An 18,228-nucleotide genomic window follows, 5' to 3' on the forward strand; every position below is an offset into this window, starting at 1 on the left:
GTCTCGGGGCGTTACACCTTGCCAGCTCTGCCATCGCGCAATGACCGGCTGGTTGCTACGCACCTCCTCCTCCACCACCGCCGGCCCGCGACGTGGCCGAGCGGTGCCCCGTAACACGCGCTCCGGAGCCGTCCCACGAGTTGCCCACGCCGGCCTAGGACGGCGGCAGCTGCCAGATCGTCCATCGCGCGCCCCCGAACGCACGCGTGATCCTCAAAAGGCGTGCCACCGCCGGGACCAGGTCCTCCATGACGTTGCCACCGCCGGACACTAGAACACACCCACCGGGGCTATCTGGCCCTCGCCCCCAGGCTGTGATATGTCTCTAATGTATCTATACTTTTTAATTGTTCCATGCTTTCATATTATCTGTTTTGGATGTTTTATATGCATTAATATGCTATTTATATTATTTTTGGGACTAACCTATTAACCTAGACCCAGTGTCATTTTATGTTTTTCCTTGTTTTTGAGTTTTTACAGAAAAGGAATATCAAACAGAGTCCAAATGAGGTGAAAATTTACTATGATTTTTTATGGACTGGAAGAGACCCACAGGGCATCGGAGATGGACCAGAAGAGTCCCAAGGCAACCACAAGGATGGAGGGCGCGCCCCCTGGCTTGTGGGTCCCTTGGGAATCCCCTCCTGACATGAGACCGACGCCAAAAATTCCTATAAATCACGAAACCTCCAGAAAGAAACCTAGATCGGGAGTTCTGCAGCCGCAAGCCTCTGTAGCCACAAAAAACCAATCGGGAGCCCGTTCCGGCACCCTGCCGGAGGGGGAAACTATCACCGATGGCCATCTTCATCATCCCGGCGGTCTCCATGACGAGGAGGGAGTAGTTACCCTCAGGGCTGAGGGTATGTACCAGTAGCTATGTGTTTGATCTCTCTCTCTCTCTCTCGTGTTCTTGATATGACACAATCTTGATGTACCGCGAGCTTTGTTATTATAGTCGAATTGTATGGTGTTTCTTCCCCTCCACCTTCTTGTGATGAACTGAGTTTTACCTTCGAGGTTTCACTATTATCGGATTGAATACTATTATGGATTTGAGAACACTTAATGTATGTTTTGCGTGGGATACCTGTGGTGACAATGGGGTGTTCTATTGATTCACTTGATGTATGTTTTGGCACTCAACTCACGGATTCCCGAGGTGACATTGGGGTAATATATGCATAGGGGTTGATGCATGTTTTCGTCCTTGTTTCTCCGGTAGGAATCTTGGGGCACTCTTTGAGGTTCCTTATGTTCGATTGAATATTATGAATATGAAGTTGTTTGATGCATATCGTATAATTGACCCATGGATAGTAGTGGTGACACTGGAGTATCTAGGTGACATTAGGGTTGATTGATGTGTGTCATATGGTGTTATTTTATGACGAACTCTAGGGTTGTTTGTGACACTTGTAGGAATAGCTCAATGGATTGATCAGAAAGAATAACTTTGAGGTGGTTTCGTACCCTACAAGCAATTTCATCTTATGTTTCCCCGCGATAGGAACTTTGGAGTGACTCTTTGTCGCATGTTGAGGAATTTCCATATGATTTAATTATGTTATCATTGTTGAGAGAACTTTCACTAGTGAAAGTATGAACCCTAGGCCTTGTTTTCAAGCATTGCAATACCGTTTTTGCTCACTTTCCATACTAGTTACCTTGCTGTTTTTATATTTTGAAATTACAAAAACCTATATCTACCATCCATATTACACTTGTATCACCATCTCTTCGCCGAACTAGTGCACCTATACAATTTACCATTCACTACAAAAAAATACACTTCCGTGATGATACGTGTTTGTCACAGTAGGTCACGTTTTCTGTCATGCATGTACATCCATGACAAATTTATGACAGAATCAAGATAGTCATACCTGTGCTGTCGTAGAAGTGTTCCATGACATTACCAAAATTATCATCACGGAAGTGTCCACTTCCATGACGATAAATCGCGCGTCACAGAAGTGCTTTCGTCAAGGGTGACCGACACGTGGCATCCACTGTAACGGAACACCGTTAAGCTATCGGGTCCGGTTTTGGATCCGATAACCCGTTAATAGCCCCGACCAATGGGGATTTTCCACGTGTAAAATCACCATTGGCTGGAGGAAACACGTGTCGGCTCACTGTTGGGACAGATGTCATCCACTCATTGGACCCAAAGCGCCTATGATACGTCGACACGTGGCACGGCCCAACAGAGGCCCATTCCTGTGAAAAGGCCAGCCTGTTTGACTTGGTCAAAAGGTGGCGGGCCGGCCCACGGCAAGCCTGTTAACGGCCTGTTCGCATATAGCCCATTTACAGCCCGCTAACCGAGGGCCCGTTTACGACCTATCCGAATTAGGCCCAGTAGCGTCATCTGGGACGTCCAATATAATTCCAGCCCATTTTAACTTCCAGCCCATGTATGGCCCATGACGTCTTTCGGCCCATATGAGTCCCTTTGTAACTCTTGGCCCATTAATGGCCCGTGGTGAAACCGGCCCGTAATGAACAATGTATCGCTTTATACCCATTAGCGGCCCATTATTCCATTGGGTCGTTTCTAGCCCGTGTTACCTTTCGGCCTTCTGAGGGCCCATTTATTCTTGGGCTCATTTCCAGCATTCGTTTACTTACGGCCCGTTACAGGCCTTTTCTGCTTGTGGGCCAAATTCAGCCCGTGGATACAGTCGGCCCGTTTCTGGCCCGTTAATCTGTTGGGCCATTTTCATAGCATCATGAAATACGGCCTATTAACGGCCCGTTATGGTCAGCCCATAAAACGTACGATTTCCACTCTAGCTCGTTTACGGCCCCTTATACGGCCTGTACAAGGCCCATAGATGAGACGACCCGTAGAAGGCCCATTGACCCGACGACCCATAGAAGGCCCATTGATCCGACGGCCCATAGAAGGCCCATGGATCCACTGGCCCATAGAAGGCCCATGGATCCGACAGCCGATAGAAGGCCCACGGATCCGACAGCCCATAGAAGGCCCATGAATCCGACGACCATAGAAGGCCATGGATCGTCCGTCGCATAGATGGCCCATGGATCGTACGGCCTGTGGAGGACCATGGTCACTACAACGTTTGGGCGAGTTGGCCCCCGTTTGAACGATATAGTATATTCAAAGAATTATCCTACTCTATACTATGACCTCTAAAAAACATACACTATACAATAAAGAGACTAAGGCATAGAAACGTAGAATAATCCTACACTATACAATAAAGAAATTATAGCCGATTATACCCATTGGGCATTATGGTTCGGCACCAGCGATAATAACGCATACACAAACAACAAATCACATACACTGGGCAAATACATCTCATACATCATGGACGCGCATCAACATAACTTACCATCATTTGAACTATAATCTCTTCAGAAAATAGGATTGGCAGGATTTAGATAGCACAAATTTCAGTCTGCAAAATCTCCAATTCCTTCGTTGTTACCTCAGTGTCTTGTTTCATTTTTTGACTCCTGCAGCTAATACCTGCATGTCCAGTCTCAACTTGTTGATTGTACGTTCAGAATCATGTACATGTTGTCTTGCCACCTCTAGTTGATGCTTGAGAACATCAACACATTCCAATTCCAATCCATAATCATTCGGTAACGGCCATGCCGCACTGCTTGCAGATCTTTGTGTTGATGTCACTTCATCCTGAAATGTTTCTGTAAGTACACATGACTAGGGCAAAAATATAGTTACAACAGTGAAGCGAGCAAGACAGACTATTTTGTACATGGCAAAACAGGACTAACAATAATGTTACACGTCATGAAGCATAAGCAGGTGATATTTTAAAAATTATAAAAAAGGTAGTCTGTGCAGCCTGCATACAAAAATCTCTCTTAGCTCACCAGAGGAGCATGATGTTGGGGCCCAATCCAAAACACAGACAAGTTACAAATTTAGACAGCACGTTGCGTAGAAGTAAGCAAGCAGTTGGCCATTCTGTAGCTCAATTGAAGTCTTAGGAAGCATAATGAACATCAGAGGATTTCATACAAACATACTACAGCAAGCAAAACTTTGCAATCATTAGCCTAGTATAAACTAGATTGTGAGCGTCATTCAATAATAGTTGGTTAATAGACTTCAAAGCTTCAGGCACACTTCGGCAGAGTAATTAAATGGTAAGGCCTTTAATTATGTCAACTAATAGTTATACAAGTACCCAACATCAGGCATCATTCTTTGGGCATCTCATTAACCGAGGACAAATAAAGCAATTGAAAAGGGCAAATTAACTATGCCTGAAACAAACAAGGAATTGAACTGTTGAGTTGGATACAGTGACTTACCTTAACAGGTTGAAGAGGCTCAGCGCAGCTCCTACTTCTCTTGCAAGGCTCCTTCCTAACATCTTCTACTTGGAAATCCTCAATCTTATCTTCATTGCACCCCCTCTGCAAGGTGACACAAACTAGTTACTCGTCTCCTTGGAAGATAAATATGCATACTTTCCAGTCTGTGAACACAAAAGGATGAGATTATAACAAAACAACACCACATAATGAACATGCCGCATCTCTTGCACTTGCACACAATGAAATGAGCATTTACTATGTCTGCACTGTGTAAAAACTAGGCATACCTTCAAACTGGATCTCCAGGTACTCTTGGAGAGCCTACTTTAGTGTACAGCCAAACCTTTATGTCACCTATGAGTTAGAAAAGGCCCCACTACAGCAGCCCTTAGTGTTTAAATCATTGACAAGCTCTGTTAGAGTGTTAGGTCAAGAACAGTAAGTAATCAAAGCAAACAGTCCTAGTATGGCTGGCTGATGCAAACAAGCAATTGAACAGATGTGTGAGCAATCTTACATATCAAGAAAAGAAGCAAAGAAGGAGGCTTAAAGACCATCACTTGACTGACCAGATTTAAGGGGCATTTAAACATCATGTGCAACGTATGAACGTACATAAACATTGCATATTCCAGATTCTACAATGGAATGCACATGTATTAGGTTATGCCATGTATGATGATGCCTAAATGTACACTATAACAGGCATGAGTGATTCATCATTGCACGCACAATTGAATTGCAGGTTAAGGGCTAGTTCTATTCCGCCTTTTCAGGGCTTATTGTCAAAATAAGCCATAAAAGATGTAAAGAAGTCACTTTTGAGTTATGGGCTTGGGCTTAACTAATTTCGCTTTAGAAGGGGGTGTTTCGGGTAGAACCTCACTAAAAATTGAAGGGAAGGAGAATAGTGAAATGACTCTGTTGTCTGCCTATATTACACTCAAAATGCAACTGGTTTATGTCCGCGTCACACCTCACCCTCAAGTAAAAACAAACACGCAAGCGTTCATTGCCCTGCCCGCTTGCATCTCCTCTCCCATTTCCCTCTACCTCGATCCCCTGCCTGCAGCACTAGGGTTCCTCCAGCAAGCCGTCGCCACTGGTCCCATCTGGCCTGGTCCTCGACGATGCTCTGTCTAGCTAGGCTACATGACCGGCGGGTGGGGGAAAATCTCCTTGGCTGCTCCTCCCTCTGCTGCCGCCCCTCATTCTCATGGTCTCCAGCAGCTGCTCCACTGTGGTTCATCCAACGCACTACTCCGGCAGGCGCTGCACAACTACGGCTGATGCCACACTGTGGGAGAAGGCACCTTATTCCCCCTCCCCACCTCCCAGGCTGTGGCCTTGAGGTGTTGTTGAACGATGAGCTCATCCAACAAGGTGAGGATCTCCTCTGATTTTTTGCCATATTTTCATTCTGATCCACTATACGATGAATTGCTATGAGCTGCTTCTGTTGCTGCTATATGATGCATTGCTATGAGTTGCTCCTGCTGCTGCTATATGATGAATTGCTATGAGCTACTGCTGCTATATGATGAATTGCTATGAGCTGCTGCTGCTATATGATGAATTGCTATGAGCTGCTGCTGCTATATGATGAGTTGCTATAAGCTGCTCCTGCTGCTGCTGTATGATGAATTGCTATGAGCTGCTCCTGCTGATGCTATATGATGAATTGCTATGAGCTGCTGCTGCTATATGATGAATTGCTATGAGCTGCTGCTGCTGCTATATGATGAGTTGCTATAAGCTGCTCCTGCTGCTGCTGTATGATGAATTGCTATGAGCTGCTCCTGCTGATGCTATATGATGAATTGCTATGAGTTGCTCCTGCTGCTGCTATATGATGAATTGCTATGAGCTGCTCCTGCTGCTGCTATACGATGAATTTCTATGAGCTGTTCCTGCTGCTGCTATATGATAAATTGCTATGAGCTGCTGCTGGTATATGATGAATTGCACACTGCTGCTGCTGCTGTATGATGAGTTGCTATGAGCTGCTGCTGCTGCTCTATGATGCTTTCAGGTGGTGCTGCTATATGATATTAACCAGCCACTTGGACCATCGAGTTTCAATAAATAATTGTTCTTCATTTAAATGTGGGTCATGCGTTTTTCGTTTAAATTAGGCAATGGAATCTCTATGGAAAACATTAACCAAGGTAGATTGTGCCAAGTAGATGGTATCTTTGTATTTGCATTTTGAGCAAATAGTGATGGTCTGTTTTCCTATCATATTAATTACTGCACTGGGTTCAATTTGTGATGTTTGCAAGTCAAATTAGTTTTCATATGGGCAGCAAAATGAAAAAATATAATGCAATCTAGACTTTTCACTTATCATACCAAAGATAAGCTGAAAACACAATGAAAAGAACTGGTTGTCTTATTACATGGAGCTTATATTCACAGGTGCTTATTTTCTTAGGATAACTCGTAATAATTGTCCCTAAGAAACTTGGCCAATAGAACTGACATACAAATAACATGTAACGATGATTGCAATGGAGGAGTGACGTACCATAGCACACTGTATAGGCTCACCGCTGGCTCTCCTTTTTTTGCAATGTTCCATGAAATTGCCACATACATCTTGTACTTTTCCATTGTGTAACCCAATCTGCAAGTTGGCACGGCTAATTTCAGACATCTCTACATGATAATACATTGCATATCCCTTGCGCATATTTAAACCACCAATTAATGATTGTGTGCGTAGCATAAACTAGCCATGAATCTGTGTGCTGGACTAGCAGGCACTCTAAGGGAGCCTAATGTAGTGTACTAGAATTCCTGTGCCACCTACGATTTTGTGTAATGTACTGCCTCTGTTCCTAAATATATGTCTATGTAGAGATTCCAGTATGGACCACATACAGATGTATATAGATGCATTTTCGAGTGTAGATTCACTCATTTTGCTCCGTATGTAGCCTATAGTGGAATCTCTAGAAAGACTTATATTTAGGAACGGAGGTACTAAGTAGTATCATGTATGATATCTACATATCTAATTTAGCAGCCAGTAGTAGAAATCATTGTCGGCACAAAGGGATTACTGGTCGAAATTCCTAGCAAAGCACGCTGGCAGGCACAGAACAATACAAGAGAGAGAGACACGCTTACAAGATCATAGCAATGCCTCGGTCCAGGATCTTGGTTGGCCAAGCTGTTAGATGCAGAAGAAACATCGTCCTTGTAGTTTTTGCCAGCTGCATAATAGGTAACAGCGACCTGTTAGTGTATTTGAAGTACATCGGGCAGGTGATGCTAGACGGGTTTAAAGGTGACAAGTACCTAGGCCGTGGCGGGTGCTTGGCATCTTGCCAGACGGTGGGAATCAGGTTAGAAACGTCAAGGGTGATGACGCTACGCTGGCTGTCGGGGTCCGGTAAGGAGATCTAGAACCGTTGAGTAGGTTGTTTGTGGAGCGGCTCCGGTAGGGTGGACTACGGTGTGGGCGAAGCGGATCTGTGGCCGTGGAAGAGTGCGTAAGTGAAGCTGCTCCGGTGGTTGGGTTAAGGATAGTGTCGACGATGCGGATCTGAGGCCATGGACGGGGGGTCAGAAGCTGCTCCGGTAGGTTGGATGAGGGTGCGAGGAAGCGGATCTGAGGCCGTGGACTTGTGAGTTGGCCAAGCGGCCCCGGTAGGGTTGAAAATGGTATAGGAGAAGCTACTCCGGTGGGGATGACGATGTTATCCCGCGAAGCGACTCCGGTAGGGTTGAGGAAGGTGTTCACTTAGAGGATCAGAGGCCGTCGACGGGGGGGGGGGGGGGGCGGCTCCGGGGGGTGTGGATGAAGCGTCTCCGGTGGGGAGTACGAATGAGCCGCTGCAGATGCGCTGCGATTGACGAGAGTACCGACGAAGCAGATCCGGTGCCGTGGACAAGGCCGGCACTGAATGGGCTGTGGTACAGTGGTGGATGAGCAGTATACTTGTTTCTAGGGGAGGTGGGAGGGGTAGATGCGGCCGCAGAAGCAGATCCGGCGAGGTGGATGCCACTGGCAGTGAATGGGCTCTGGTACGCCGGTGGATGAGCAGTCTAGGGTTTCGAGAGGGGAGGGGAGAAAGGCCGATGAAGTACGGACGTCGTGATGTGAGATGCTCTGGTGCTGTGGAGTTAGTCGTTTTTGCGGGAGGGGAGAGGAAATGGGGGTGCCGTGTAGTGGGGGAACCGGAAGTTACCAAAGCAGCCCCGACCTATTATGTAGATGAGGGCAGTATTGTAACAGTTGGTCTCCGTGCACCAAGGACAAAACGGGAATTTCGCATGCTAAAGACTAAGGTGGCAGAAATTTTAGAAGGAGGTGGGAGATTTTGCCGCCCGCGGGATCGTTCGTATACAGTTTCAACTAATTTTGGACCGTGCTAGTGGGAAGGTCATGCGAGACTGTGTACACGGGGCACGCGTCAGCAGTTAATAACTGGTGTGTTCACCCCAGAAAAAAAGACAATAACTCGGGATGATGCGCCGATAACTTGGACGTTGACACGGGCGCGGCCACGTACGGGTGTAGTGGCGCGTTCATAAAAAAGGGATCAAACGCTCAGCCTATGTATTTCTCGTGTAAATAGATAATTTAGTGCAATTGGTTATTTAATTTAAACATAATGCATTGACGTGTTAGTGTAGAGGCGCACAAAATGAAATGGATATTGTAGTCCGCTACTTAAAAGTCTTACCTCATATGATTACATAGCCTCCATTTCATAAATTGTGTACCTGTTGAATTCATATATGAATATTACATATCTAACACTACTGGAATCAGCTAATTTGCCATCTGCCAGATCTTTGCCGTCTGTTAGCTGACGGCAAAGAAGCTCTTTGCCATTAGCTACCCAAAAGCAGACGGCAAAGAAATGGCGGATGGCAAAGAAGCTCTTTGCCGTCCGCGAGCTCTTTGCCATCTGCCAGCGGACGGCAAAGAATCTTTGCCGTCCGCTGGCAGACGGCAAAGAGAGAGGTGGCCCCCACCCCCCGCCCGTTTGGAAAAACTTAACGGCCCACCTCTTTGCCGTCTGCCAGCGGACGGCAAAGAGGCAAAAGGGCGGACGGCAAAGAGAGGCGGACGGCAAAGAAGACACTACCTAACGGCCCGTACCCCCCGCCCGTTACTCTGTTCTTTCCTCGCCGACGCGCCCCGCCACCACTTCCCACCCCACCGCCGCCGCCGCCTGCCGCGCGCCGCCGCCCCCACCACTCGCCGCCGCCCGGTCGCCCCACCACCCCGCCGCCCCACCGGCCCCCCGCCCCGTCGCCACTGCCGCCCGGCGCCGTCGCCCCACCACCCGTCGCCCCCGGGGCCCCGTCGCCCCACCGCCCCGGGGCCCCGTTGCCCCCCCGTCCCGGCCCCCACCGCCCGGCCCCCCCGCGCCCCGCCCCCCCGCCACCCCGCGCCCCACCGCCCCAGGCTCGGCCCCCGCCGCCCCAGGCCGCCCCCGCGCCCCGGCCACCTCCTCCACCGCCCCGCCCCCCTCCTCCACCGGCGACGGCCTCCACCGGTCCTGCCCCAGGTGAGCCCCCCTCCTTTTTTCTGTTTTTTTTTCTGTTTTTTCCTTTTTAGTTTTAGTTTAGATTTAGTTTTAGGTTTAGATTTAGTTTAGTTTTAGTTTATTTTAGATTTAGATTTAGTTTTAGTTTTAGATTTAGGTTTAGTTTTAGGTTTAGTTTTAGGTTTAGTTTAGTTTGAGGAAAGAAGAAGAAGAAGAAGAAGAAGAGAAAAAGAGGAGAGGAGGAGAAGAAGAAGAGGAAAAAGGAAAGGAAGAAGAAGAAGAGGAGGAGGAGAAGAAAAAAGAAGAAGAGGAAGAAGAAGAAGAAAAAAGAGGAGAGGAGGAGAAGAAGAAGAGGAAAAAGGAAAGGAGGAGGAAGAAGAAGAAGAAGAAGAAGAAGAAGAAGAAGGAAAAAAGGGAAGAAAAGGAAGAATAGGAAGAAGAAGAAAAGGAAAAAAGAGGAAAAACCCCGACCCGACACGGCACCCCGACCCGACACGGCACCCCGACCCCGACCCGGCACCCCGACACGACACCCCGACCCCTAGACCCCGACCCCGACACCCCGACCCCGACCCCGACACCCCGACCCCGAGCCTGACCCGACACCCCGACCCCGACACCCCGACCCCGACACCGAGACGGCACCCCGACCCCGACCCGGCACCCCGACCCGAGACCCCGACCCCGAGACCCCGACCCCGACACCGACACGACACCCCGACACCGACACCCTGACACCACACCCACCCTTACCCCGACACCGACACGGCACCCCGACCCCGACCCGGCACCCCGACCCGGCACCCCGACCCCGAGACCCCGACCCCGAGCCTGACCCGACACCCCGACCCCGACACCCCGACCCCGAGCCTGACCCGACACCCCGACCCCGACACCCCGACCCCGACCCGGCACCCGACCCGACACCCCGACCCCGAGACCCCGACCCCGAGCCTGACCCGGCACCCCGATCCCGACACCGACACGGCACCCCGACCCCGACCCGACACCCCGACCACGAGACCCCGACCCCGACACCCCGACCCCGAGCCTGACCCGACACCCCGACCCCGACACCGACACGGCACCCCGACCCCGACCCGGCACCCCCCGACCCGACACCCCGACCCCGAGACCCCGACCCCGACACGGCACCCCGACACCGACACGACACCCCGACCCCCGACACCTCCCGAAAAGGTGTTCTTTGGCCTTCCAGAAGCCGACGGGGTCATATATTTGTGAATTATTAGTTAGGTCATATATTTTTTGATTTTGTTATGAAAAACATCATATATAATTGTGTTGATCGGGTAGTTTTAAATGTGCAGTTGTTTCATCGCTGCGAGGTTTGGTGTTCGACGACCTCGCCGTGCGTTTGACGAGCTTTGCCCCTTCGTTCGTGGGTGAGCACAAATGACATGTCCTCCTCCCCCATTAATTATTTAATATATTCCGATGAAACTTGATAGCTAGCTATATATGTGTCTTGAATCATCAGTATGCGTAACCAATATGTGTCTCCCGTTCGAAAGCGTCATAGTTATAAATATGCATGCATTTGCATATTTATAACCTTGATTCTTTCGAATTGTTCAACGCTATCCATGGACAGCCCGAGTATGTTTAGATTGGGTTCGTTTTCCCATATGCTTTCCTCCGGATCCGACGCATAAATTTCGTCAGTGCCTCCCCTGTTGTTCTCCGGGTACACATCCTCTCTGTTTATTGCAGAGACGTGTATCAGGAGAACAGCGGGGAGGTGCTGCCGAAATTTTGCGTAGGATCCGGAGCATAGCATGGGAAAATGAACCCAATCTAAACATACTCGGGTGGGATTAGGACCTATCATTACCTATTAGAGTGTAGGTTGCATGGACGTAATAAAATTGACAAAGTAGATCAACTGATGAATATATACATGGTGAATTGTATATATATATATATATATTTGTTGTGTGTCTAGTAGCTCTAAAAGTCAAGATGAGTGATCGTGCGTGGATGTACACCGGTCACACTGGTCAGAACAAATGGAGCACTGAATGGTTCACAAAAACCAAGGGGTTTGTGCGAGCCGCATTTGCAAATGGCCATAGGAAAACCTGGTGCCCCTGTTTACGGTGCGGCAATTGGGAAAAGAGGACAGAGGCTGAAATGGGCAAACACCTGCAGAAGAGTAGTTTTACGCCCGATTATACGGTGTGGACATTTCATGGTGAGTCTGCCCAACGTGACCGACCTGAGGTGGATCGTCGTCGCACCGACGAGCATGGTACCGGGATGGAAAACATGGTGCAAGACTTCGATGATGCTCGGGATTCGGACGAGGAGATGGAGGAATCTGCAAAGGCCTTTAATGAAATGTTGGAGTCTTCAAAACGTCCGCTCCATGAGCACACTGAGCTTTGTCAGTTGGATGCCATCTCACAAGTAATGGCTCTGAAGGCTCAGTTCAACTTGGGCAGAGAATGCTACGATGCAATGATGACAGTATTTGGACGCTTTCTACCCAAAGGCCATGTAATGCCTGCAAACCTGTACCAGTCGGACAAAATCCTCCGTGCACTGAAGATGCCCTATGATAAGATACATGCCTGTGAGAAAGGATGTGTCTTGTTTAGGCTTGACTATGCGGACTTGAACTATTGTCCCATTTGCAAGTCTTCCAGGTATGTTGTGGTAGACAACGGTATGGGTGAGAAGACACAGACCAAAATCCCCGTTAGTGTTCTTCGGTATATGCCAATCGTACCAAGACTTCAACGTCTTTTCATGGTCGAAGAGACGGCCTGACAGATGACATGGCACAAAACGGGCAAAAGAACCGAACTAGATGCAGATGGGAATCTGATGATTGTACACACATCGGATGGTGTTGCGTGGAAAAAGTTTGATGAATTACATGGTGACAAAGCGGCAGATCCGAGGCATCCTCGAGTCGGCATCAGCACGGATGGGTTCAGTGTGTTTGGTATGACGGCAGCCCAATACAGTTGTTGGCCCGTATTTGTCTTTCCACTCAATCTCCCCCCCGGACAGATTATGCAAAGAAAGAACATTTTCTTGACGTTGATAATTCCAGGGCCCAACTATCCGGGGAAAAATATGAATGTGTACATGCAACCGCTTAAGGACGAATTGCAAGAAGCCTGGGATAATGGGTTCAAGACATACGAAGCCTATAGCAAACGGAACTTCATAATGCGTGTCTGGTACATGTACTCGACGCATGACTTGCCGGCGTATGCGCTCTTCGTTGGCTGGTGTGTGCATGGAAGGTTCCCGTGCCCCACATGCAAGGGAGCTCTTGAGTTTCGTTGGCTTCAGGCCGGTCGCAAGTTTTCTTGCTTCGACATGCATAGACAGTTCCTGAATCCTCGCCATAAGTTCAGGAAAGACAAGAAGAACTTCATCAGAGGTAGAGTTGTCAAAAACTCTGCACCACCTGCATTGACAGGCCAACAGACCCTGGATCAGTTAAACGCTCTCGAGCCGGATCCAGAGCGTCCAGGGTACTTCAAGGGGTATAATTCTAAGCACGCCTGGACTCACAAAACATGCTTATGGGATCTGCCTTACTTCAAAGACCTCCTTTGCCCACACAACATCGACGTGATGCACACTGAGAAGAATATCGCCGATGCACTTTTTGGTACATTGTTCGGCATAGATGGGAAGTCAAAGGATAATACTAAGGCTAGAGTCGATCTGGAGGCGCTATGTGATAGGTCGTTACAAAACATGAAAGAACCGAAAGGAAAGCAGAACTGGACGAAGCCAAAGGCATGGTTCAATCTTGGAAGGCCAGCTATGAGGGAAATTATCTTGTGGGTGAAAATGCAGTTGATGTTCCCCGATGGGTATGCAGCGAATCTACAGAGGGGAGCCAGTCTTGATAAATTGAAGATATTTGGTCTCAAGAGTCATGATTGGCACATATGGATTGAGCGGGTAATGCCGGTGATGTTGCGTGGCTTCATCCCTGAGGATGAATGGCTAGTACTGGCAGAACTCAGCTATTTCTTCCGTGTTCTTTGTGCGAAAGAACTATCGCCTGGCGTGCTAGAAGAAATGGAAGAGTTGGCGCCGGAGTTGATCTGCAAGTTAGAGAAGATCTTTCCACCGGGCTTCTTTAATCCAATGCAACATTTGATTTTGCATCTCCCGACCGAGGCAAGATTGGGGGGGCCCGTGCAAAATCGTTGGTGCTACCCAACTAAGAGGATGCAGAAGACGCTTCGACAAAAATGTAAAAATAAACGTAGAATTGAAGCATCGATGGCTGAGGCATTCATCGCTGAGGAGGCGGCAAACTTCGTGACAGCACACTACGAAGCCAAAAATCGTCATTTGCATAATCCGAAGCCTCGGTACAATGCTGACGACCCTAAAAAGGGTGGATCCAACCTCAGTCTATTCAAAGGGAATCTCGCACCAGCCAGTGTTTCAAATCCAGTATCTTTGGATAACGAACAATGGCGGGCCATTTCGTTGTATATCTTCAACAACCTGATAGAAGTGCGGCCGTACATCGAGTAAGTTCTCGGTACATAGTTTCGCAACTTCTATTTCCTTTGAACTGCTCTTATTCCTGGATATTTCATACAGTCGATACATCGCCTTATTCTCGTATGGAGCGGTGATCCAAAAGGATTCTGTCGAAGAGTATGAGCTTCTCGCAAAGCAAGGAGGCGGCTATCCCGGTTTCATCTCTTGGTTCAAACAAACGGTAATTTCTATTAGACTTGTAGGCTAATTTGTAGGCGGCTATCCCGGTTTCATTCGCTAATTTGTGTGTAATGCAACAATCCTTTCATATTAAACTTGTAGGCTAATTCAGAGTCTATGGACGCCGAATTGAGACAAGTCGCTAATGGTTTTGACTATAAGGTCCGTTCATTTGACAAATACGACATCAACGGGTATCGCTTTCGTACCTATGGCAAAGAGCTATCTATGGCCGACCGAAAGTCTACAAATTGTTGTGTATCTGCTATCGGCGAAGGAGGTACCAAGTATTATGGGAGAGTTGAAGCAATTTATGAACTTCTATTCTATGGTGAAAACCCACCAAATGTCGTAGTCTTCAAATGTTATTGGTTTCAGCCGAAGGAGACTAGAAGGACTCATGAACATATAGGGCTAGTTGAAATCAACCAAAGCACCCATTTAGATGTTCCTGATGTCTATATTACGGCTCAACAGGCGACCCAAGTATTCTATCTACCGTGGGCCAGCCAAACTAATCCAAATCTGAAAGGTTGGGATGTCGTTTATGAAGTGCCGCCACGTGCTAGACTATCTCCCCCAAAGGAAGAGGATTATGAACCTCACATTAACCCAGACACATATGAAGGAGAATTCTTCCAAGAGACACGTCTTTCCAAAAAGCGTTTCAAGAACCGCTATACTTCACCCCAAAACATTGAAGTAGACAGCGACAGTGAATCCGACATCACCCCAGAGGAGGAACAAGAAGAGCCGGAACAAGAAGAGGTTACTGCTGCGGATGACCTGTCATTGCTTGACCGATTACGTCAAGGTGGCCTTCCACATGTTGATGCCACTAAACCCTATGAGCCCGTCATTGATTATAGTGATGATGATGATTATGCATTTATTGATGATACTGATCGAGATTATTAGTAGTCAGGTATTAAATTTTTTTATGTTGTACTTGATGATGATACACTTAAGTGATACACATATTATTATTCATGTCGGTCTTTTTTTATGTTGTACTAATTTCGTTTACTGTTTGTCATGGCAGGTGTTGAAAGATGGTGGGCGCTGGTCGGGAGCACGCCAAGGCCCCTTCTTCGTCGGCGCGTGGTCTGAGGTCTTCCATTCCAGACGCACCTCTCCGCCGAGCGTTGCTGGACAGTATGGCCACACCGCCGGGCCCTTCTTCGTCGACCGCGGTGCCCAGCAGGGGACGAGGTAGGAAGAGAGGAGGTGGGGCACGTGGTCGTGGGAGAGGAGGTAGGGTGACTGCTAGGGCGCCTTCCTCGCCGCCACCCCCAGCTGTTTCACCCGAGCACGTGACTGCTAGGGTGGACTCGTCCGAGGAGGAGGCTACACGGACTCCGGTCCACGGGTCTTGGGCCCACGAGCCTCGGGTCGACTGGCCTTCGGCCCACGAGAGTTCAGCCCACGAGACCCCGGAGGAGCACACGTCCAGATGGGGTACCTGGCCGGATCAGCCCGAGGAGCCGAGTGGCCATGCTGATGATGGCGGGGAGCCGACTAATCTTGAGGAGGAGGGGGGCACCGTCTACCAGCGTGGTGCTACACGGCTCCCGTCCGTGCCGGCGACCCGCGAGCAGAGGTGGTTGATTTTCCCTGATGGGGAGAGGTACGTGAGTGCATTTAATATTTTTGTACCTTGTGCATTCACGTTTCTTCAAATAACTAATGCGTTGGCCATGTCATGCTGCAGGGGTTGGGACCACCATCATAGTGTCCACCGGCCCAACTCCGTCCTTGGAGTTCTTTGCCGGCAAAACTTCCCGGGGTTTGTCACGTTGCCTGGTGAGGGTCGGCTTCCAGAGCTTGGATTGAGCTGGGAGCACTACGTGGCTGCCCCGGCCCCGCCGGATGAGATTATCGACGGTGTCGTGTGCGACACGAGGGCAGACATGGTGATCAGAAAGTTCTGGGTAATTTCTCCTTTACACATTTAAAAATCTTCAACTAGCTAGTTATTAATTGTACTAATCAATATTGTCTCATTTGATTGCAGACATTCTACAGGTGTGAGGAGGGATACGAGGAGGACGCGGCACATGTTATCGAGAACGTCTGCAAGCGCCTACTCCAGAACTTACGGCACGAGGCTCGGGTGCAGGCTGTTCGAGACTACTACGCCTTGCGTGGTATCAAGAAGACCAAGCCGGCGTGCCGCGATAAGTTCCTGAGTAAGGAGCAGTACATGAAGGTAATTCTTAAGGCCTTCTACTTAAGTTCCTTCATTTAGTAATTCTTAGCCGTAGCGCTCAAGTTTCTATTTGCTAACTTAGGCGCCTCCGAGATGGTGTGCGGATCGGATGGATTGTTGGGAGGTGTTGGTCGATGAGTGGTGCTCAAAAGAATGGCTAGCCCTCCACAACGAGGCCAAGGACAAACGTGCCCAAATGGAAGGTGTGCCACACCATCAAGGCAGCTCCAACTTATATCAGTTCGGGCGCAACTGGGTATGTGGTTTGGTTCATGATTCATGCAATTCATTCATCATGCTAGCTTGAGCCCTTTAATTACTAATTTTCATTGTTTCTCTCTTTCAGGCACGCTACAATAAAGCGGATAAGGTGCCAGAGGTGTACGACCTGTATGCCATGGCCCACACTGCCTCTTTCAAGAAAGTCAAGGCTTTCTCTCAGTCTGACCTCGATGATGCAAACAACTTCACCAACATCTCCTCCCACAACAAGCTCGTGAGATATAGAGATGAGGGGAAGGCGAGGAAAGGGGAGGACTTTAACCCGAGCCAGGGTCCCATTGATCCAGAGCTGGTGATGATATCTGGTGGCGGGAGGTCCCATGGCTCCATAGCCATTGGAGATGGACTTATCCGTTGTCCTAGCACTCTCCCAGAGATCAAGGCGCGCCAGTCGAGCTCCGCTCCTGAGATAAGGCCTCGTGAACGGCCAGTGAAACTCGCCATCAAGGTTAGTGATACTTACTCAGTTATCTTTCTCCATTACATTGTGTGCTCTTCCATCAATGATTACAAATGGTCATGTGAGTGGTGTTGCAGGCTGATATACAGAGTGAGAGAGATAGAACGGAGAAACTTCTGGCGGAGGCGGCGGAGAGGCAGCGGGAGTTGGAGGAGAGGACGACAAAGATGATGGAGGAGGAGAGGGCACGAAATGACATGCAGGCAAGGGCCATGTACGAGCTCCTTGTGGTAAGTTTCTTCTGCAAATTAGCCAAAACATTCATGTAGTGTTTGTCTCATTACTAACTAGTATGACTGAGTCGTCAAAACCAAATGTGCAGTCTGTGTGCGAGAAGACAGGTCAGACCGCTCCGCCGATGCCAGTGATTGCTCCTGGTACCACGGTGAGTTTTATTCGAATGGACATTACTTGCTAGTCTTAACATTTGAGTGTCATCATGCTAACAAGACATTGGAAATGATCTTTGGTGCAGCGTAACTCCAGACAAGCATCGCACGATCCTTCTCCAGCTACCGACACGAGCCACCCCGCTCCTACACCTCCTGGATCTTGGTAAGTTTATCTAGTGTTTTGCTTAACACATGCATAAAGACCTAGACTTAACTTTATTTCCTCCAATGCTTACCATAATGACCTAGACTTAGCTTCTTCTCCTCCAAAATGACTTAATAAGCTTACTGACCTCCAAAACCATCCATTTTACCTAAGTT

The sequence above is a fragment of the Triticum aestivum genome, chromosome 7D (assembly GCF_018294505.1).
Source record: "Triticum aestivum cultivar Chinese Spring chromosome 7D, IWGSC CS RefSeq v2.1, whole genome shotgun sequence".
NCBI classification, from domain to species: Eukaryota; Viridiplantae; Streptophyta; class Magnoliopsida; order Poales; family Poaceae; genus Triticum; species Triticum aestivum.